The 23591-nt window shown below is 45.2% G+C and overlaps 1 protein-coding gene across 1 annotated transcript in view; it reads left to right on the top strand.

Moving 5' to 3' along the window:
• The window catches only part of hhipl1 (HHIP-like 1), a 51327-nt gene that overhangs the window by 6099 nt on the left and 21637 nt on the right, over positions 1 to 23591 (top strand). The window lies entirely within an intron of this gene.

Here is a 23591-nt window from a genome sequence, read left to right as displayed (position 1 = left end):
CTCACTCTGTACACAATCCTATACACATCACACTGTAGGTAACTCACTCTGTACACAATCCCATACACATCACGCTGCAGGTAACTCACTCTGTACACAATCCCATACACATCACACTGTAGGTAACTCACTCTGTACACAGTCCCATACACATCACGCTGTAGGTAACTCACTCTGTACACAGTCCCATACACATCACGCTGTCGGTAACTCACTCTGTACACAATCCCATACACATCACACTGTAGGTAACTCACTCTGTACACAGTCCCACACACATCACACTGTAGGTAACTCACTCTGTACACAATCCCATACACATCACACTGTAGGTAACTCACTCTGTACACAATCCCATACACATCACACTGTAGGTAACTCACTCTGTACACAATCCCATACACATCACACTGTAGGTAACTCACTCTGTACACAATCCCATACACATCACACTGTAGGTAACTCACTCTGTACACAATCCCATACACATCACGCTGTAGGTAACTCACTCTGTACACAATCCCATACACATCACGCTGCAGGTAACTCACTCTGTACACAATCCCATACACATCACACTGTAGGTAACTCACTCTGTACACAATCCCATACACATCACACTGTAGGTAACTCACTCTGTACACAATCCCATACACATCACACTGTAGGTAACTCACTCTGTACACAGTCCCACACACATCACACTGTAGGTAACTCACTCTGTACACAATCCCACACACATCACACTGTAGGTAACTCACTCTGTACACAATCCCACACACATCACACTGTAGGTAACTCACTCTGTACACAATCCTATACACATCACACTGTAGGTAACTCACTCTGTACACAGTCCCACACACATCACACTGTAGGTAACTCACTCTGTACACAATCCCACACACATCACACTGTAGGTAACTCACTCTGTACACAATCCCACACACATCACACTGTAGGTAACTCACTCTGTACACAATCCCACACACATCACACTGTAGGTAACTCACTCTGTACACAATCCTATACACATCACACTGTAGGTAACTCACTCTGTACACAGTCCCACACACATCACACTGTAGGTAACTCACTCTGTACACAATCCTATACACATCACACTGCAGGTAACTCACTCTGTACACAATCCCACACACATCACACTGTAGGTAACTCACTCTGTACACAATCCTATACACATCACACTGTAGGTAACTCACTCTGTACACAATCCCATACACATCACACTGTAGGTAACTCACTCTGTACACAGTCCCACACACATCACACTGTAGGTAACTCACTCTGTACACAATCCCACACACATCACACTGTAGGTAACTCACTCTGTACACAATCCCACACACATCACACTGTAGGTAACTCACTCTGTACACAATCCCACACACATCACACTGTAGGTAACTCACTCTGTACACAATCCTATACACATCACACTGTAGGTAACTCACTCTGTACACAGTCCCACACACATCACACTGTAGGTAACTCACTCTGTACACAATCCCACACACATCACACTGTAGGTAACTCACTCTGTACACAATCCCACACACATCACACTGTAGGTAACTCACTCTGTACACAATCCCACACACATCACACTGTAGGTAACTCACTCTGTACACAGTCCCACACACATCACACTGTAGGTAACTCACTCTGTACACAATCCCACACACATCACACTGTAGGTAACTCACTCTGTACACAATCCCACACACATCACACTGTAGGTAACTCACTCTGTACACAGTCCCACACACATCACACTGTAGGTAACTCACTCTGTACACAGTCCCACACACATCACACTGTAGGTAACTCACTCTGTACACAGTCCCACACACATCACGCTGTAGGTAACTCACTCTGTACACAATCCCACACACATCACGCTGTAGGTAACTCACTCTGTACACAGTCCCACACACATCACGCTGTAGGTAACTCACTCTGTACACAATCCCACACACATCACGCTGTAGGTAACTCACTCTGTACACAATCCCACACACATCACACTGTAGGTAACTCACTCTGTACACAGTCCCACACACATCACACTGTAGGTAACTCACTCTGTACACAGTCCCACACACATCACGCTGTAGGTAACTCACTCTGTACACAATCCCATACACATCACACTGTAGGTAACTCACTCTGTACACAATCCCACACACATCACGCTGTAGGTAACTCACTCTGTACACAGTCCCACACACATCACGCTGTAGGTAACTCACTCTGTACACAATCCCATACACATCACACTGTAGGTAACTCACTCTGTACATAGTCCCACACACATCACACTGTAGGTAACTCACTCTGTACACAATCCCATACACATCACACTGTAGGTAACTCACTCTGTACACAATCCCATACACATCACACTGTAGGTAACTCACTCTGTACATAGTCCCACACACATCACACTGTAGGTAACTCACTCTGTACACAATCCCATACACATCACACTGTAGGTAACTCACTCTGTACACAATCCCACACACATCACGCTGTAGGTAACTCACTCTGTACACAATCCCACACACATCACACTGTAGGTAACTCACTCTGTACACAATCCCACACACATCACACTGTAGGTAACTCACTCTGTACACAGTCCCACACACATCACACTGTAGGTAACTCACTCTGTACATAGTCCCACACACATCACACTGTAGGTAACTCACTCTGTACACAATCCTATACACATCACACTGTAGGTAACTCACTCTGTACACAGTCCCACACACATCACACTGTAGGTAACTCACTCTGTACACAGTCCCACACACATCACACTGTAGGTAACTCACTCTGTACACAGTCCCATACACATCACACTGTAGGTAACTCACTCTGTACACAATCCCACACACATCACACTGTAGGTAACTCACTCTGTACACAGTCCCACACACATCACACTGTAGGTAACTCACTCTGTACACAATCCCACACACATCACGCTGTAGGTAACTCACTCTGTACACAATCCCACACACATCACGCTGTAGGTAACTCACTCTGTACACAATCCCACACACATCACGCTGTAGGTAACTCACTCTGTACACAATCCCACACACATCACGCTGTAGGTAACTCACTCTGTACACAGTCCCACACACATCACGCTGTAGGTAACTCACTCTGTACACAATCCCACACACATCACACTGTAGGTAACTCACTCTGTACACAATCCCACACACATCACGCTGTAGGTAACTCACTCTGTATACAGTCCCACACACATCACACTGTAGGTAACTCACTCTGTACACAATCCCACACACATCACGCTGTAGGTAACTCACTCTGTACACAGTCCCACACACATCACGCTGTAGGTAACTCACTCTGTACACAGTCCCACACACATCACGCTGTAGGTAACTCACTCTGTACACAGTCCCACACACATCACGCTGTAGGTAACTCACTCTGTACACAATCCCACACACATCACACTGTAGGTAACTCACTCTGTACACAATCCCACACACATCACGCTGTAGGTAACTCACTCTGTATACAGTCCCACACACATCACACTGTAGGTAACTCACTCTGTACACAATCCCACACACATCACGCTGTAGGTAACTCACTCTGTACACAGTCCCACACACATTATACTGTAGGTAACTCACTCTGTACACAGTCCCACACACATCACGCTGTAGGTAACTCACTCTGTACACAGTCCCACACACATTATACTGTAGGTAACTCACTCTGTACACAATCCCACACACATCACACTGTAGGTAACTCACTCTGTATACAGTCCCACACACATCACGCTGTAGGTAACTCACTCTGTACACAGTCCCACACACATCACGCTGTAGGTAACTCACTCTGTACACAATCCCACACACATCACACTGTAGGTAACTCACTCTGTACACAATCCCACACACATCACACTGTAGGTAACTCACTCTGTACATAGTCCCACACACATCACGCTGTAGGTAACTCACTCTGTACACAATCCCATACACATCACACTGTAGGTAACTCACTCTGTACACAGTCCCACACACATCACACTGTAGGTAACTCACTCTGCACACAGTCCCACACACATCACACTGTAGGTAACTCACTCTGTACACAATCCTATACACATCACACTGTAGGTAACTCACTCTGTACACAGTCCCACACACATCACACTGTAGGTAACTCACTCTGTACACAATCCCACACACATCACACTGTAGGTAACTCACTCTGTACACAGTCCCACACACATCACACTGTAGGTAACTCACTCTGTACACAGTCCCACACACATCACACTGTAGGTAACTCACTCTGTACACAATCCCACACACATCACGCTGTCGGTAACTCACTCTGTACACAGTCCCACACACATCACACTGTAGGTAACTCAATCTGTACACAGTCCCACACACATCACGCTGTAGGTAACTCACTCTGTACACAATCCCACACACATCACGCTGTAGGTAACTCACTCTGTACACAATCCCACACACATCACACTGTAGGTAACTCACTCTGTACACAATCCCACACACATCACACTGTAGGTAACTCACTCTGTACACAATCCTATACACATCACACTGTAGGTAACTCACTCTGTACACAGTCCCACACACATCACACTGTAGGTAACTCACTCTGTACACAGTCCCACACACATCACACTGTAGGTAACTCACTCTGTACACAATCCTATACACATCACACTGTAGGTAACTCACTCTGTACACAGTCCCACACACATCACACTGTAGGTAACTCACTCTGTACACAATCCCATACACATCACACTGTAGGTAATTCACTCTGTACACAGTCCCACACACATCACACTGTAGGTAACTCACTCTGTACACAGTCCCACACACATCACGCTGTAGGTAACTCACTCTGTACACAGTCCCACACACATTATACTGTAGGTAACTCACTCTGTACACAATCCCATACACATCACACTGTAGGTAACTCACTCTGTACACAGTCCCACACACATCACACTGTAGGTAACTCACTCTGTACACAGTCCCACACACATCACACTGTAGGTAACTCACTCTGTACACAATCCTATACACATCACACTGTAGGTAACTCACTCTGTACACAGTCCCACACACATCACACTGTAGGTAACTCACTCTGTACACAGTCCCACACACATCACGCTGTAGGTAACTCACTCTGTACACAATCCCACACACATCACGCTGTAGGTAACTCACTCTGTACACAATCCCACACACATCACACTGTAGGTAACTCACTCTGTACACAGTCCCACACACATCACGCTGTAGGTAACTCACTCTGTACACAATCCCACACACATCACACTGTAGGTAACTCACTCTGTACACAGTCCCACACACATCACACTGTAGGTAACTCACTCTGTACACAATCCTATACACATCACGCTGTAGGTAACTCACTCTGTACACAATCCCACACACATCACACTGTAGGTAACTCACTCTGTACACAGTCCCACACACATCACACTGTAGGTAACTCACTCTGTACACAATCCCATACACATCACGCTGTAGGTAACTCACTCTGTACACAGTCCCACACACATTATACTGTAGGTAACTCACTCTGTACACAATCCCATACACATCACACTGTAGGTAACTCACTCTGTACACAGTCCCACACACATCACACTGTAGGTAACTCACTCTGTACACAGTCCCACACACATCACACTGTAGGTAACTCACTCTGTACACAATCCTATACACATCACACTGTAGGTAACTCACTCTGTACACAGTCCCACACACATCACACTGTAGGTAACTCACTCTGTACACAATCCCATACACATCACACTGTAGGTAATTCACTCTGTACACAGTCCCACACACATCACACTGTAGGTAACTCACTCTGTACACAGTCCCACACACATCACGCTGTAGGTAACTCACTCTGTACACAATCCCACACACATCACACTGTAGGTAACTCACTCTGTACACAATCCCATACACATCACACTGTAGGTAACTCACTCTGTACACAATCCCATACACATCACACTGTAGGTAACTCACTCTGTACACAATCCCATACACATCACACTGTAGGTAACTCACTCTGTACACAGTCCCACACACATCACGCTGTAGGTAACTCACTCTGTACACAATCCCACACACATCACACTGTAGGTAACTCACTCTGTACACAATCCCATACACATCACACTGTAGGTAACTCACTCTGTACACAGTCCCACACACATCACACTGTAGGTAACTCACTCTGTACACAATCCTATACACATCACACTGCAGGTAACTCACTCTGTACACAATCCCACACACATCACACTGCAGGTAACTCACTCTGTACACAATCCCACACACATCACGCTGTAGGTAACTCACTCTGTACACAATCCTATACACATCACGCTGCAGGTAACTCACTCTGTACACAATCCCATACACATCACGCTGTAGGTAACTCACTCTGTACACAGTCCCACACACATCACACTGTAGGTAACTCACTCTGTACACAGTCCCACACACATCACACTGTAGGTAACTCACTCTGTACACAATCCCATACACATCACACTGTAGGTAACTCACTCTGTACACAATCCCACACACATTATACTGTAGGTAACTCACTCTGTACACAATCCTATACACATCACACTGTAGGTAACTCACTCTGTACACAGTCCCACACACATCACACTGTAGGTAACTCACTCTGTACACAATCCTATACACATCACACTGTAGGTAACTCACTCTGTACACAATCCTATACACATCACACTGTAGGTAACTCACTCTGTGCACAATCCCATACACATCACACTGTAGGTAACTCACTCTGTACACAATCCCACACACATTATACTGTAGGTAACTCACTCTGTGCACAATCCCATACACATCACACTGCAGGTAACTCACTCTGTACACAATCCCATACACATCACACTGTAGGTAACTCACTCTGTACACAATCCTATACACATCACACTGTAGGTAACTCACTCTGTACACAATCCTATACACATCACACTGTAGGTAACTCACTCTGTACACAGTCCCACACACATCACACTGTAGGTAACTCACTCTGTACACAATCCCACACACATCACACTGTAGGTAACTCACTCTGTACACAATCCCACACACATCACGCTGTAGGTAACTCACTCTGTACACAATCCTATACACATCACGCTGTCGGTAACTCACTCTGTACACAATCCTATACACATCACACTGTAGGTAACTCACTCTGTACACAGTCCCACACACATCACACTGTAGGTAACTCACTCTGTATACAGTCCCACACACATCACGCTGTCGGTAACTCACTCTGTACACAGTCCCACACACATACTGTAGGTAGCTTGTGTGTGCACACAACCCCATACACATCACACTGTAGGTAACTCACTCTGTATACAGTCCCACACACATCACACTGTAGGTAACTCACTCTGTACACAATCCCACACACATCACACTGTAGGTAACTCACTCTGTACACAATCCCATACACATCACGCTGTAGGTAACTCACTCTGTACACAATCCCATACACATCACGCTGTAGGTAACTCACTCTGTACACAATCCCACACACATCACGCTGTAGGTAACTCACTCTGTACACAATCCCATACACATCACGCTGTAGGTAACTCACTCTGTACACAATCCCATACACATCACGCTGTAGGTAACTCACTCTGTACACAGTCCCACACACATCACGCTGTTGGTAACTCACTCTGTACACAATCCCATACACATCACGCTGTAGGTAACTCACTCTGTACACAATCCCATACACATCACACTGTAGGTAACTCACTCTGTACACAATCCGATACACATCACACTGTAGGTAACTCACTCTGTATACAATCCCATACATATTATACTGTAGGTAACTCACTCTGTACACAATCCCATACACATCACACTGTAGGTAACTCACTCTGTACACAATCCCATACACATCACACTGTAGGTAACTCACTCTGTACACAATCCTATACACATCACACTGTAGGTAACTCACTCTGTATACAATCCCATACATATTATACTGTAGGTAACTCACTCTGTACACAATCCCATACACATCACACTGTAGGTAACTCACTCTGTACACAATCCCATACACATCACACTGTAGGTAACTCACTCTGTACACAATCCCACACACATCACACTGTAGGTAACTCACTCTGTACACAATCCCATACACATCACGCTGTAGGTAACTCACTCTGTACACAGTCCCACACACATCACGCTGTAGGTAACTCACTCTGTACACAATCCCACACACATCACACTGTAGGTAACTCACTCTGTACACAATCCCATACACATCACGCTGTAGGTAACTCACTCTGTACACAGTCCCACACACATCACACTGTAGGTAACTCACTCTGTACACAATCCCATACACATCACACTGTAGGTAACTCACTCTGTACACAGTCCCACACACATCACACTGTAGGTAACTCACTCTGTACACAATCCCATACACATCACGCTGTAGGTAACTCACTCTGTACACAATCCCATACACATCACACTGTAGGTAACTCACTCTGTACACAATCCCATACACATCACACTGTAGGTAACTCACTCTGTACACAATCCCACACACATCACACTGTAGGTAACTCACTCTGTACACAATCCCATACACATCACGCTGTAGGTAACTCACTCTGTACACAATCCCATACACATCACACTGTAGGTAACTCACTCTGTACACAATCCCATACACATCACACTGTAGGTAACTCACTCTGTACACAATCCCATACACATCACGCTGTAGGTAACTCACTCTGTACACAATCCCACACACATCACACTGTAGGTAACTCACTCTGTACACAATCCTATACACATCACACTGTAGGTAACTCACTCTGTACACAATCCCATACACATCACACTGTAGGTAACTCAGTCTGTATACAATCCCATACACATTATACTGTAGGGAACTCACTCTGTACACAATCCTATACACATCACGCTGTCGGTAACTCACTCTGTACACAATCCCACACACATCACGCTGTAGGTAACTCACTCTGTACACAATCCCATACACATCACACTGTAGGTAACTCACTCTGTACACAATCCCATACACATCACGCTGTAGGTAACTCACTCTGTACACAGTCCCACACACATCACACTGTAGGTAACTCACTCTGTACACAGTCCCACACACATTATACTGTAGGTAACTCACTCTGTACACAATCCCATACACATCACACTGTAGGTAACTCACTCTGTACACAGTCCCACACACATCACGCTGCAGGTAACTCACTCTTTACACAATCCCATACACATCACCCTGTAGGTAACTCACTCTGTACACAGTCCCACACACATCACGCTGTCGGTAACTCACTCTGTACACAATCCCATACACATCACGCTGTAGGTAACTCACTCTGTACACAGTCCCACACACATCACACTGTAGGTAACTCACTCTGTACACAGTCCCACACACATCACGCTGTTGGTAACTCACTCTGTACACAGTCCCACACACATCACACTGTAGGTAACTCACTCTGTACACAATCCCACACACATTATACTGTAGGTAACTCACTCTGCACACAATCCCACACACATCACACTGCAGGTAACTCACTCTGTACACAATCCCACACACATCACACTGTAGGTAACTCACTCTGTACACAGTCCCACACACATCACACTGTAGGTAACTCACTCTGTACACAGTCCCACACACATCACACTGTAGGTAACTCACTCTGTACACAATCCCACACACATCACGCTGTAGGTAACTCACTCTGTACACAATCCCACACACATCACGCTGTAGGTAACTCACTCTGTACACAATCCCATACACATCACACTGTAGGTAACTCACTCTGTACACAATCCCATACACATCACACTGTAGGTAACTCACTCTGTACACAATCCTATACACATCACACTGTAGGTAACTCACTCTGTACACAATCCTATACACATCACACTGTAGGTAACTCACTCTGTACACAGTCCCACACACATCACGCTGTAGGTAACTCACTCTGTACACAATCCTATACACATCACACTGTAGGTAACTCACTCTGTACACAATCCTATACACATCACACTGTAGGTAACTCACTCTGTACACAGTCCCACACACATCACGCTGTAGGTAACTCACTCTGTACACAATCCCATACACATCACACTGTAGGTAACTCACTCTGTACACAATCCCATACACATCACACTGTAGGTAACTCACTCTGTACACAATCCCATACACATCACCCTGTAGGTAACTCACTCTGTACACAGTCCCACACACATCACGCTGTAGGTAACTCACTCTGTACACAATCCCATACACATCACACTGTAGGTAACTCACTCTGTACACAGTCCCACACACATCACGCTGTAGGTAACTCACTCTGTACACAGTCCCACACACATCACACTGTAGGTAACTCACTCTGTACACAATCCCATACACATCACACTGTAGGTAACTCACTCTGTGCACAATCCCATACACATCACACTGTAGGTAACTCACTCTGTACACAATCCCATACACATCACCCTGTAGGTAACTCACTCTGTACACAGTCCCACACACATCACGCTGTAGGTAACTCACTCTGTACACAATCCCATACACATCACACTGTAGGTAACTCACTCTGTACACAATCCTATACACATCACACTGTAGGTAACTCACTCTGTACACAGTCCCACACACATCACACTGTAGGTAACTCACTCTGTACACAATCCTATACACATCACACTGTAGGTAACTCACTCTGCACACAATCCCATACACATCACACTGTAGGTAACTCACTCTGTACACAATCCTATACACATCACACTGTAGGTAACTCACTCTGTACACAATCCCATACACATCACACTGTAGGTAACTCACTCTGTACACAATCCCATACACATCACACTGTAGGTAACTCACTCTGTACACAATCCCATACACATCACGCTGTAGGTAACTCACTCTGTACACAGTCCCACACACATCACACTGCAGGTAACTCACTCTGTACACAGTCCCACACACATCACACTGTAGGTAACTCACTCTGTATACAGTCTCACACACATCACACTGTAGGTAACTCACTCTGTACACAATCCCATACACATCACGCTGTAGGTAACTCACTCTGTATACAGTCCCACACACATCACACTGTAGGTAACTCACTCTGTACACAATCCCACACACATCACACTGTAGGTAACTCACACTGTACACAATCCTATACACATCACGCTGTCGGTAACTCACTCTGTACACAATCCCACACACATCACACTGTAGGTAACTCACTCTGTACACAATCCTATACACATCACGCTGTCGGTAACTCACTCTGTACACAGTCCCACACACATCACGCTGTAGGTAACTCACTCTGTACACAATCCCACACACATCACACTGTAGGTAACTCACTCTGTACACAATCCCACACACATCACACTGTAGGTAACTCACTCTGTACACAATCCCACACACATCACGCTGTCGGTAACTCACTCTGTACACAATCCCACACACATCACGCTGTAGGTAACTCACTCTGTACACAATCCCACACACATCACACTGTAGGTAACTCACTCTGTACACAATCCCACACACATTATACTGTAGGTAACTCACTCTGTACACAGTCCCACACACATCACACTGTAGGTAACTCACTCTGTACACAATCCTATACACATCACACGGTAGGTAACTCACTCTGTACACAATCCTATACACATCACACTGTAGGTAACTCACTCTGTACACAATCCGATACACATCACACTGTAGGTAACTCACTCTGTACACAATCCCACACACATCACACTGTAGGTAACTCACTCTGTACACAATCCCACACACATCACACTGTAGGTAACTCACTCTGTACACAATCCTATACACATCACACTGTAGGTAACTCACTCTGTACACAATCCTATACACATCACGCTGTCGGTAACTCACTCTGTACACAATCCTATACACATCACACTGTAGGTAACTCACTCTGTACACAATCCTATACACATCACACTGTAGGTAACTCACTCTGTACACAATCCTATACACATCACACTGTAGGTAACTCACTCTGTACACAGTCCCACACACATCACACTGTAGGTAACTCACTCTGTATACAGTCCCACACACATCACGCTGTAGGTAACTCACTCTGTACACAGTCCCACACACATCACACTGTAGGTAACTCACTCTGTACACAATCCTATACACATCACGCTGTTGGTAACTCACTCTGTACACAATGCTATACACATCACACTGTAGGTAACTCATTCTGTACACAATCCTATACACATCACACTGTAGGTAACTCACTCTGTGCACAATCCCACACACATCACACTGTAGGTAACTCACTCTGTACACAATCCTATACACATCACACTTTAGGTAACTCACTCTGTACACAATCCTATACACATCACACTGTAGGTAACTCACTCTGTACACAGTCCCACACACATCACACTGTAGGTAACTCACTCTGTACACAATCCCACACACATCACGCTGTAGGTAACTCACTCTGTACACAATCCTATACACATCACACTGTAGGTAACTCACTCTGTACACAATCCCATACACATCACACTGTAGGTAACTCACTCTGTACACAATCCCACACACATCACACTGTAGGTAACTCACTCTGTATACAATCCTATACACATCACGCTGTCGGTAACTCACTCTGTGCACAATCCTATACACATCACACTGTAGGTAACTCACTCTGTACACAGTCCCACACACATCACACTGTAGGTAACTCACTCTGTATACAGTCCCACACACATCACGCTGTCGGTAACTCACTCTGTACACAGTCCCACACACATACTGTAGGTAGCTTGTGTGTGCACACAACCCCATACACATCACACTGTAGGTAACTCACTCTGTATACAGTCCCACACACATCACACTGTAGGTAACTCACTCTGTACACAATCCCACACACATCACACTGTAGGTAACTCACTCTGTACACAATCCCATACACATCACGCTGTAGGTAACTCACTCTGTACACAATCCCATACACATCACGCTGTAGGTAACTCACTCTGTACACAATCCCACACACATCACGCTGTAGGTAACTCACTCTGTACACAATCCCATACACATCACGCTGTAGGTAACTCACTCTGTACACAATCCCATACACATCACGCTGTAGGTAACTCACTCTGTACACAGTCCCACACACATCACGCTGTTGGTAACTCACTCTGTACACAATCCCATACACATCACGCTGTAGGTAACTCACTCTGTACACAATCCCATACACATCACACTGTAGGTAACTCACTCTGTACACAATCCTATACACATCACACTGTAGGTAACTCACTCTGTATACAATCCCATACATATTATACTGTAGGTAACTCACTCTGTACACAATCCCATACACATCACGCTGTAGGTAACTCACTCTGTACACAGTCCCACACACATCACACTGTAGGTAACTCACTCTGTACACAATCCCATACACATCACGCTGTAGGTAACTCACTCTGTACACAATCCCATACACATCACACTGTAGGTAACTCACTCTGTACACAATCCCATACACATCACACTGTAGGTAACTCAGTCTGTATACAATCCCATACACATTATACTGTAGGTAACTCACTCTGTACACAATCCTATACACATCACGCTGTAGGTAACTCACTCTGTACACAGTCCCACACACATCACACTGTAGGTAACTCACTCTGTACACAGTCCCACACACATCACACTGTAGGTAACTCACTCTGTACACAGTCCCACACACATCACGCTGTAGGTAACTCACTCTGTACACAATCCCATACACATCACGCTGTAGGTAACTCACTCTGTACACAATCCCACACACATCACGCTGTAGGTAACTCACTCTGTATACAGTCCCACACACATCACACTGTAGGTAACTCACTCTGTACACAATCCCATACACATCACGCTGTAGGTAACTCACTCTGTACACAATCCCACACACATCACACTGTAGGTAACTCACTCTGTACACAATCCACACACATCACACTGTAGGTAACTCACTCTGTATACAATCCTATACACATCACGCTGTCGGTAACTCACTCTGTACACAATCCCATACACATCACGCTGTAGGTAACTCACTCTGTACACAGTCCCACACACATCACACTGTAGGTAACTCACTCTGTACACAGTCCCACACACATCACGCTGTAGGTAACTCACTCTGTACACAATCCCATACACATCACGCTGTCGGTAACTCACTCTGTACACAGTCCCACACACATCACACTGTAGGTAACTCACTCTGTACACAATCCCACACACATCACACTGTAGGTAACTCACTCTGTACACAATCCCACACACATCACACTGTAGGTAACTCACTCTGTACACAATCCCACACACATCACACTGTAGGTAACTCACTCTGTACACAATCCCACACACATTATACTGTAGGTAACTCACTCTGTACACAATCCCACACACATCACACTGTAGGTAACTCACTCTGTACACAATCCCATACACATCACACTGTAGGTAACTCACTCTGTACACAGTCCCACACACATCACACTGTAGGTAACTCACTCTGTACACAGTCCCACACACATCACACTGTAGGTAACTCACTCTGTACACAATCCCACACACATTATACTGTAGGTAACTCACTCTGTACACAGTCCCACACACATCACACTGTAGGTAATTCACTCTGTACACAATCCCATACACATCACACTGTAGGTAATTCACTCTGTACACAATCCCATACACATCACACTGTCGGTAACTCACTCTGTACACAATCCCACACACATCACGCTGTAGGTAACTCACTCTGTACACAATCCCACACACATCACACTGTAGGTAACTCACTCTGTACACAATCCCACACACATTATACTGTAGGTAACTCACTCTGTACACAATCCCACACACATCACACTGTAGGTAACTCACTCTGTACACAATCCCACACACATTATACTGTAGGTAACTCACTCTGTACACAATCCCACACACATCACGCTGTAGGTAACTCACTCTGCACACAGTCCCACACACATTATACTGGAGGTAACTCACTCTGTACACAATCCCACACACATCACACTGTAGGTAACTCACTCTGTACACAGTCCCACACACATTATACTGTAGGTAACTCACTCTGTACACAATCCCACACACATCACACTGCAGGTAACTCACTCTGTACACAATCCCATACACATCACGCTGTAGGTAACTCACTCTGTACACAATCCCATACACATCACGCTGTCGGTAACTCACTCTGTACACAGTCCCACACTCATCACACTGTAGGTAACTCACTCTGTACACAATCCCACACACATCACACTGTAGGTAACTCACTCTGTATACAGTCCCACACACATCACACTGTAGGTAACTCACTCTGTACACAATCCCATACACATCACGCTGTAGGTAACTCACTCTGTACACAATCCCATACACATCACACTGTAGGTAACTCACTCTGTACACAATCCCATACACATCACGCTGTAGGTAACTCACTCTGTACACAATCCCACACACATCACACTGTAGGTAACTCACTCTGTACACAATCCCACACACATCACACTGTAGGTAACTCACTCTGTATACAATCCTATACACATCACGCTGTCGGTAACTCACTCTGTACACAATCCCATACACATCACGCTGTAGGTAACTCACTCTGTACACAGTCCCACACACATCACACTGTAGGTAACTCACTCTGTACACAGTCCCATACACATCACACTGTAGGTAACTCACTCTGTACACAATCCCACACACATTATACTGTAGGTAACTCACTCTGTACACAGTCCCACACACATCACGCTGTAGGTAACTCACTCTGTACACAATCCCATACACATCACGCTGTAGGTAACTCACTCTGTACACAATCCCATACACATCACACTGTAGGTAACTCACTCTGTACACAATCCCACACACATCACGCTGTAGGTAACTCACTCTGTACACAATCCCACACACATCACGCTGTAGGTAACTCACTCTGTACACAGTCCCATACACATCACGCTGTAGGTAATTCACTCTGTACACAATCCCACACACATCACACTGTAGGTAACTCACTCTGTACACAATCCCATACACATCACACTGTAGGTAACTCACTCTGTACACAGTCCCACACACATCACACTGTAGGTAACTCACTCTGTACACAGTCCCACACACATCACACTGTAGGTAACTCACTCTGTACACAATCCCATACACATCACACTGTAGGTAACTCACTCTGTACACAGTCCCACACACATCACACTGTAGGTAACTCACTCTGTACACAGTCCCACACACATCACACTGTAGGTAACTCACTCTGTACACAATCCTATACACATCACACTGTAGGTAACTCACTCTGTATACAGTCCCACACACATCACACTGTAGGTAACTCACTCTGTACACAATCCCACACACATCACACTGTAGGTAACTCACTCTGTACACAATCCCACACACATCACACTGTAGGTAACTCACTCTGTACACAATCCCACACACATCACACTGTAGGTAACTCACTCTGTACACAATCCCACACACATCACACTGTAGGTAACTCACTCTGTACACAGTCCCACACACATCACACTGTAGGTAATTCACTCTGTACACAATCCCATACACATCACACTGTAGGTAATTCACTCTGTACACAATCCCATACACATCACACTGTCGGTAACTCACTCTGTACACAATCCCACACACATCACGCTGTAGGTAACTCACTCTGTACACAATCCCACACACATCACACTGTAGGTAACTCACTCTGTACACAATCCCACACACATCACACTGTAGGTAACTCACTCTGTACACAATCCCATACACATCACACTGTAGGTAACTCACTCTGTACACAGTCCCACACACATCACACTGTAGGTAAATCACTCTGTACACAATCCCATACACATCACACTGTCGGTAACTCACTCTGTACACAATCCTATACACATCACGCTGGAGGTAACTCACTCTGTACACAATCCCACACACATCACACTGTAGGTAACTCACTCTGTACACAATCCCACACACATCACACTGTAGGTAACTCACTCTGTACACAATCCCACACACATCACACTGTAGGTAACTCACTCTGTACACAATCCCATACACATCACACTGTAGGTAACTCACTCTGTACACAATCCCACACACATCACGCTGTAGGTAACTCACTCTGTACACAATCCCACACACATCACACTGTAGGTAACTCACTCTGTACACAATCCCATACACATCACACTGTAGGTAACTCACTCTGTACACAATCCCACACACATCACACTGTAGGTAACTCACTCTGTACACAATCCCATACACATCACACTGTAGGTAACTCACTCTGTACACAATCCCACACACATCACGCTGTAGGTAACTCACTCTGTACACAATCCCACACACATCACACTGTAGGTAACTCACTCTGTACACAATCCCATACACATCACGCTGTAGGTAACTCACTCTGTACACAATCCTATACACATCACGCTGTAGGTAACTCACTCTGTACACAATCCCACACACATCACACTGTAGGTAACTCACTCTGTACACAATCCCACACACATCACACTGCAGGTAACTCACTCTGTATACAATCCCATACACATCACGCTGTAGGTAACTCACTCTGTACACAGTCCCACACACATCACACTGTAGGTAACTCACTCTGTATACAGTCTCACACACATCACACTGTAGGTAACTCACTCTGTACACAATCCCATACACATCACGCTGTAGGTAACTCACACTGTATACAGTCCCACACACATCTCACTGTAGGTAACTCACTCTGTACACAATCCCACACACATCACACTGTAGGTAACTCACTCTGTACACAATCCTATACACATCACGCTGTCGGTAACTCACTCTGTACACAATCCCACACACATCACGCGGTAGGTAACTCACTCTGTACACAGTCCCACACACATCACACTGTAGGTAACTCACTCTGTACACAATCCCATACACATCACACTGTAGGTAACTCACTCTGTACACAGTCCCACACACATTATACTGTAGGTAACTCACTCTGTACACAGTCCCACACACATCACACTGTAGGTAACTCACTCTGTACACAGTCCCACACACATTATACTGTAGGTAACTCACTCTGTACACAATCCCACACACATCACACTGTAGGTAACTCACTCTGTACACAGTCCCACACACATTATACTGTAGGTAACTCACTCTGTACACAGTCCCACACACATCACACTGTAGGTAACTCACTCTGTACACAATCCCACACACATCACACTGTAGGTAACTCACTCTGTACACAATCCCACACACATCACACTGTAGGTAACTCACTCTGTACACAGTCCCACACACATTATACTGTCGGTAACTCACTCTGTACACAGTCCCACACACATCACACTGTAGGTAACTCACTCTGTACACAATCCCATACACATCACGCTGTAGGTAACTCACTCTGTACACAGTCCCACACACATCACACTGTAGGTAACTCACTCTGTACACAGTCCCACACACATTATACTGTAGGTAACTCACTCTGTACACAGTCCCACACACATCACACTGTAGGTAACTCACTCTGTACACAATCCCACACACATCACACTGCAGGTAACTCACTCTGTACACAATCCTATACACATCACGCTGTCGGTAACTCACTCTGTACACAATCCCACACACATCACACTGTAGGTAACTCACTCTGTACACAATCCTATACACATCACGCTGTCGGTAACTCACTCTGTACACAATCCCACACACATCACGCTGTAGGTAACTCACTCTGTATACAGTCCCACACACATCACGCTGCAGGTAACTCACTCTGTACACAATCCTATACACATCACACTGTAGGTAACTCACTCTGTACACAATCCTATACACATCACACTGTAGGTAACTCACTCTGTACACAGTCCCACACACATCACACTGTAGGTAACTCACTCTGTACACAATCCTATACACATCACACTTTAGGTAACTCACTCTGTACACAATCCCACACACATCACGCTGTAGGTAACTCACTCTGTACACAATCCCACACACATCACGCTGTAGGTAACTCACTCTGTATACAGTCCCACACACATCACGCTGTCGGTAACTCACTCTGTACACAGTCCCACACACATACTGTAGGTAGCTTGTGTGTGTACACAACCCCATACACATCACACTGCAGGTAACTCACTCTGTACACAGTCCCACACACATCACACTGTAGGTAACTCACTCTGTACACAATCCCACACACATCACACTGTAGGTAACTCACTCTGTACACAATCCCACACACATCACGCTGTCGGTAACTCACTCTGTACACAATCCCATACACATCACACTGTAGGTAACTCACTCTGTACACAATCCCACACACATCACGCTGTAGGTAACTCACTCTGTACACAATCCCATACACATCACACTGCAGGTAACTCACTCTGTACACAATCCCACACACATCACGCTGTAGGTAACTCACTTTGTACACAATCCCATACACATCACGCTGTAGGTAACTCACTCTGTACACAGTCCCACACACATCACGCTGTAGGTAACTCACTCTGTACACAATCCCACACACATCACACTGTAGGTAACTCACTCTGTACACAATCCCATACACATCACACTGTAGGTAACTCGCTCTGTACACAATCCCATACACATCACGCTGTAGGTAACTCACTCTGTACACAATCCCACACACATCACACTGTAGGTAACTCACTCTGTACACAATCCCATACACATCACACTGTAGGTAACTCACTCTGTACACAATCCCATACACATCACACTGTAGGTAACTCACTCTGTACACAATCCCACACACATTATACTGTAGGTAACTCACTCTGTACACAATCCCACACACATCACACTGTAGGTAACTCACTCTGTACACAATCCCATACACATCACACTGTAGGTAACTCACTCTGTACACAATCCCATACACATCACACTGTAGGTAACTCACTCTGTACACAGTCCCACACACATCACACTGTAGGTAACTCACTCTGTACACAATCCCACACACATCACACTGTAGGTAACTCACTCTGTACACAATCCCACACACATCACACTGTAGGTAACTCACTCTGTATACAGTCCCACACACATCACACTGTAGGTAACTCACTCTGTACACAATCCCACACACATCACACTGTGGGTAACTCACTCTGTACACAATCCCATACACATCACACTGTAGGTAACTCACTCTGTACACAGTCCCACACACATCACACTGTAGGTAACTCACTCTGTACACAATCCCATACACATCACACTGTAGGTAACTCACTCTGTACACAATCCCACACACATCACACTGTGGGTAACTCACTCTGTACACAATCCCATACACATCACACTGTAGGTAACTCACTCTGTACACAATCCCACACACATCACGCTGTGGGTAACTCACTCTGTACACAATCCCACACACATCACGCTGTAGGTAACTCACTCTGTACACAATCCCATACACATCACACTGTAGGTAACTCACTCTGTACACAATCCCACACACATCACGCTGTAGGTAACTCACTCTGTACACAATCCCACACACATCACGCTGTAGGTAACTCACTCTGTACACAATCCCATACACATCACACTGTAGGTAACTCACTCTGTACACAGTCCCACACACATCACACTGTAGGTAACTCACTCTGTACACAATCCCATACACATCACACTGTAGGTAACTCACTCTGTACACAATCCCACACACATCACGCTGTGGGTAACTCACTCTGTACACAATCCCACACACATCACGCTGTAGGTAACTCACTCTGTACACAATCCTATACACATCACACTGTAGGTAACTCACTCTGTACACAATCCCATACACATCACACTGTAGGTAACTCACTCTGTACACAGTCCCACACACATCACGCTGTAGGTAACTCACTCTGTACACAATCCCATACACATCACACTGTAGGTAACTCACTCTGTACACAATCCCATACACATCACACTGTAGGTAACTCACTCTGTACACAATCCCATACACATCACACTGTAGGTAACTCACTCTGTACACAATCCCATACACATCACACTGTAGGTAACTCACTCTGTACACAATCCCACACACATCACGCTGTAGGTAACTCACTCTGTACACAGTCCCACACACATCACACTGTAGGTAACTCACTCTGTACACAGTCCCACACACATCACACTGTAGGTAACTCACTCTGTACACAGTCCCACACACATCACACTGTAGGTAACTCACTCTGTACACAATCCCATACACATCACGCTGTAGGTAACTCACTCTGTATACAGTCCCACACACATCACACTGTAGGTAACTCACTCTGTACACAATCCCATACACATCACACTGTAGGTAACTCACTCTGTACACAATCCCACACACATCACACTGTAGGTAACTCACTCTGTATACAATCCCACACACATCACACTGTAGGTAACTCACTCTGTACACAATCCCATACACATCACGCTGTAGGTAACTCACTCTGTACACAATCCCACACACATCACACTGTAGGTAACTCACTCTGTACACAATCCCATACACATCACGCTGTAGGTAACTCACTCTGTACACAATCCCATACACATCACGCTGTAGGTAACTCACTCTGTACACAATCCCACACACATCACACTGTAGGTAACTCACTCTGTACACAATCCCACACACATCACACTGTAGGTAACTCACTCTGTACACAATCCCATACACATCACACTGTAGGTAACTCACTCTGTACACAATCCCACACACATCACACTGTAGGTAACTCACTCTGTACACAATCCCACACACATCACACTGTAGGTAACTCACTCTGTACACAATCCCACACACATTATACTGTAGGTAACTCACTCTGTACACAATCCCATACACATCACACTGTAGGTAACTCACTCTGTACACAGTCCCACACACATCACACTGTAGGTAACTCACTCTGTACACAGTCCCACACACATCACACTGTAGGTAACTCACTCTGTACACAATCCTATACACATCACACTGTAGGTAACTCACTCTGTACACAATCCTATACACATCACACTGTAGGTAACTCACTCTGTACACAATCCGATACACATCACACTGTAGGTAACTCACTCTGTACACAATCCTATACACATCACACTGTAGGTAACTCACTCTGTACACAATCCCACACACATCACACTGTAGGTAACTCACTCTGTACACAATCCTATACACATCACGCTGTAGGTAACTCACTCTGTACACAATCCCACACACATCACGCTGTAGGTAACTCACTCTGTACACAATCCTATACACATCACGCTGTCGGTAACTCACTCTGTACACAATCCTATACACATCACACTGTAGGTAACTCACTCTGTACACAATCCCACACACATCACACTGTAGGTAACTCACTCTGTATACAGTCCCACACACATCACACTGTAGGTAACTCACTCTGTACACAGTCCCACACACATACTGTAGGTAGCTTGTGTGTGTACACAACCCCATACACATCACACTGTAGGTAACTCACTCTGTATACAGTCCCACACACATCACACTGTAGGTAACTCACTCTGTATACAGTCCCACACACATCACACTGTAGGTAACTCACTCTGTATACAGTCCCACACACATACTGTAGGTAGCTTGTGTGTGTACACAGTCCCATACACATTACACTATTGGTAACTTAATCTGTGCACAATCCCAAACACATCACACTGTATATACTCACTGTGTACACAATCCTACACATATCACACTGATGTGATGGTCAGCACGAACTGGAGGTTCAGGGGGAGAACATGAGAGTTCCAATGTGAACGGCGATGGGGATGAGAGTGCCAACATGGCCGTAGAGGGAGGGGGACAAAGAGTATGAAGCTTCCCCCTACATCAACTCCCAAATCATTCAGAACTCAGCCACTCATATCCTATCTGCACTATGATTTATGCACCTATTGCCTGTCCCAGCTGACCACTTTTGGCTTCCCATTCCTCAATGCATCAATTTCAAAATCTTTGTTCATATTTTCAACTCTCTATAGGCTGTCTCCACTCTGCTTCTGTGTATACTCCAGACCGATATCACAGGCGGTACATTCCA

Source organism: Heptranchias perlo, chromosome 10 (genome assembly GCF_035084215.1).
Source record: "Heptranchias perlo isolate sHepPer1 chromosome 10, sHepPer1.hap1, whole genome shotgun sequence".
NCBI lineage: Eukaryota > Metazoa > Chordata > Chondrichthyes > Hexanchiformes > Hexanchidae > Heptranchias > Heptranchias perlo.
This window is presented reverse-complemented; position numbering and strand designations above follow the sequence as displayed.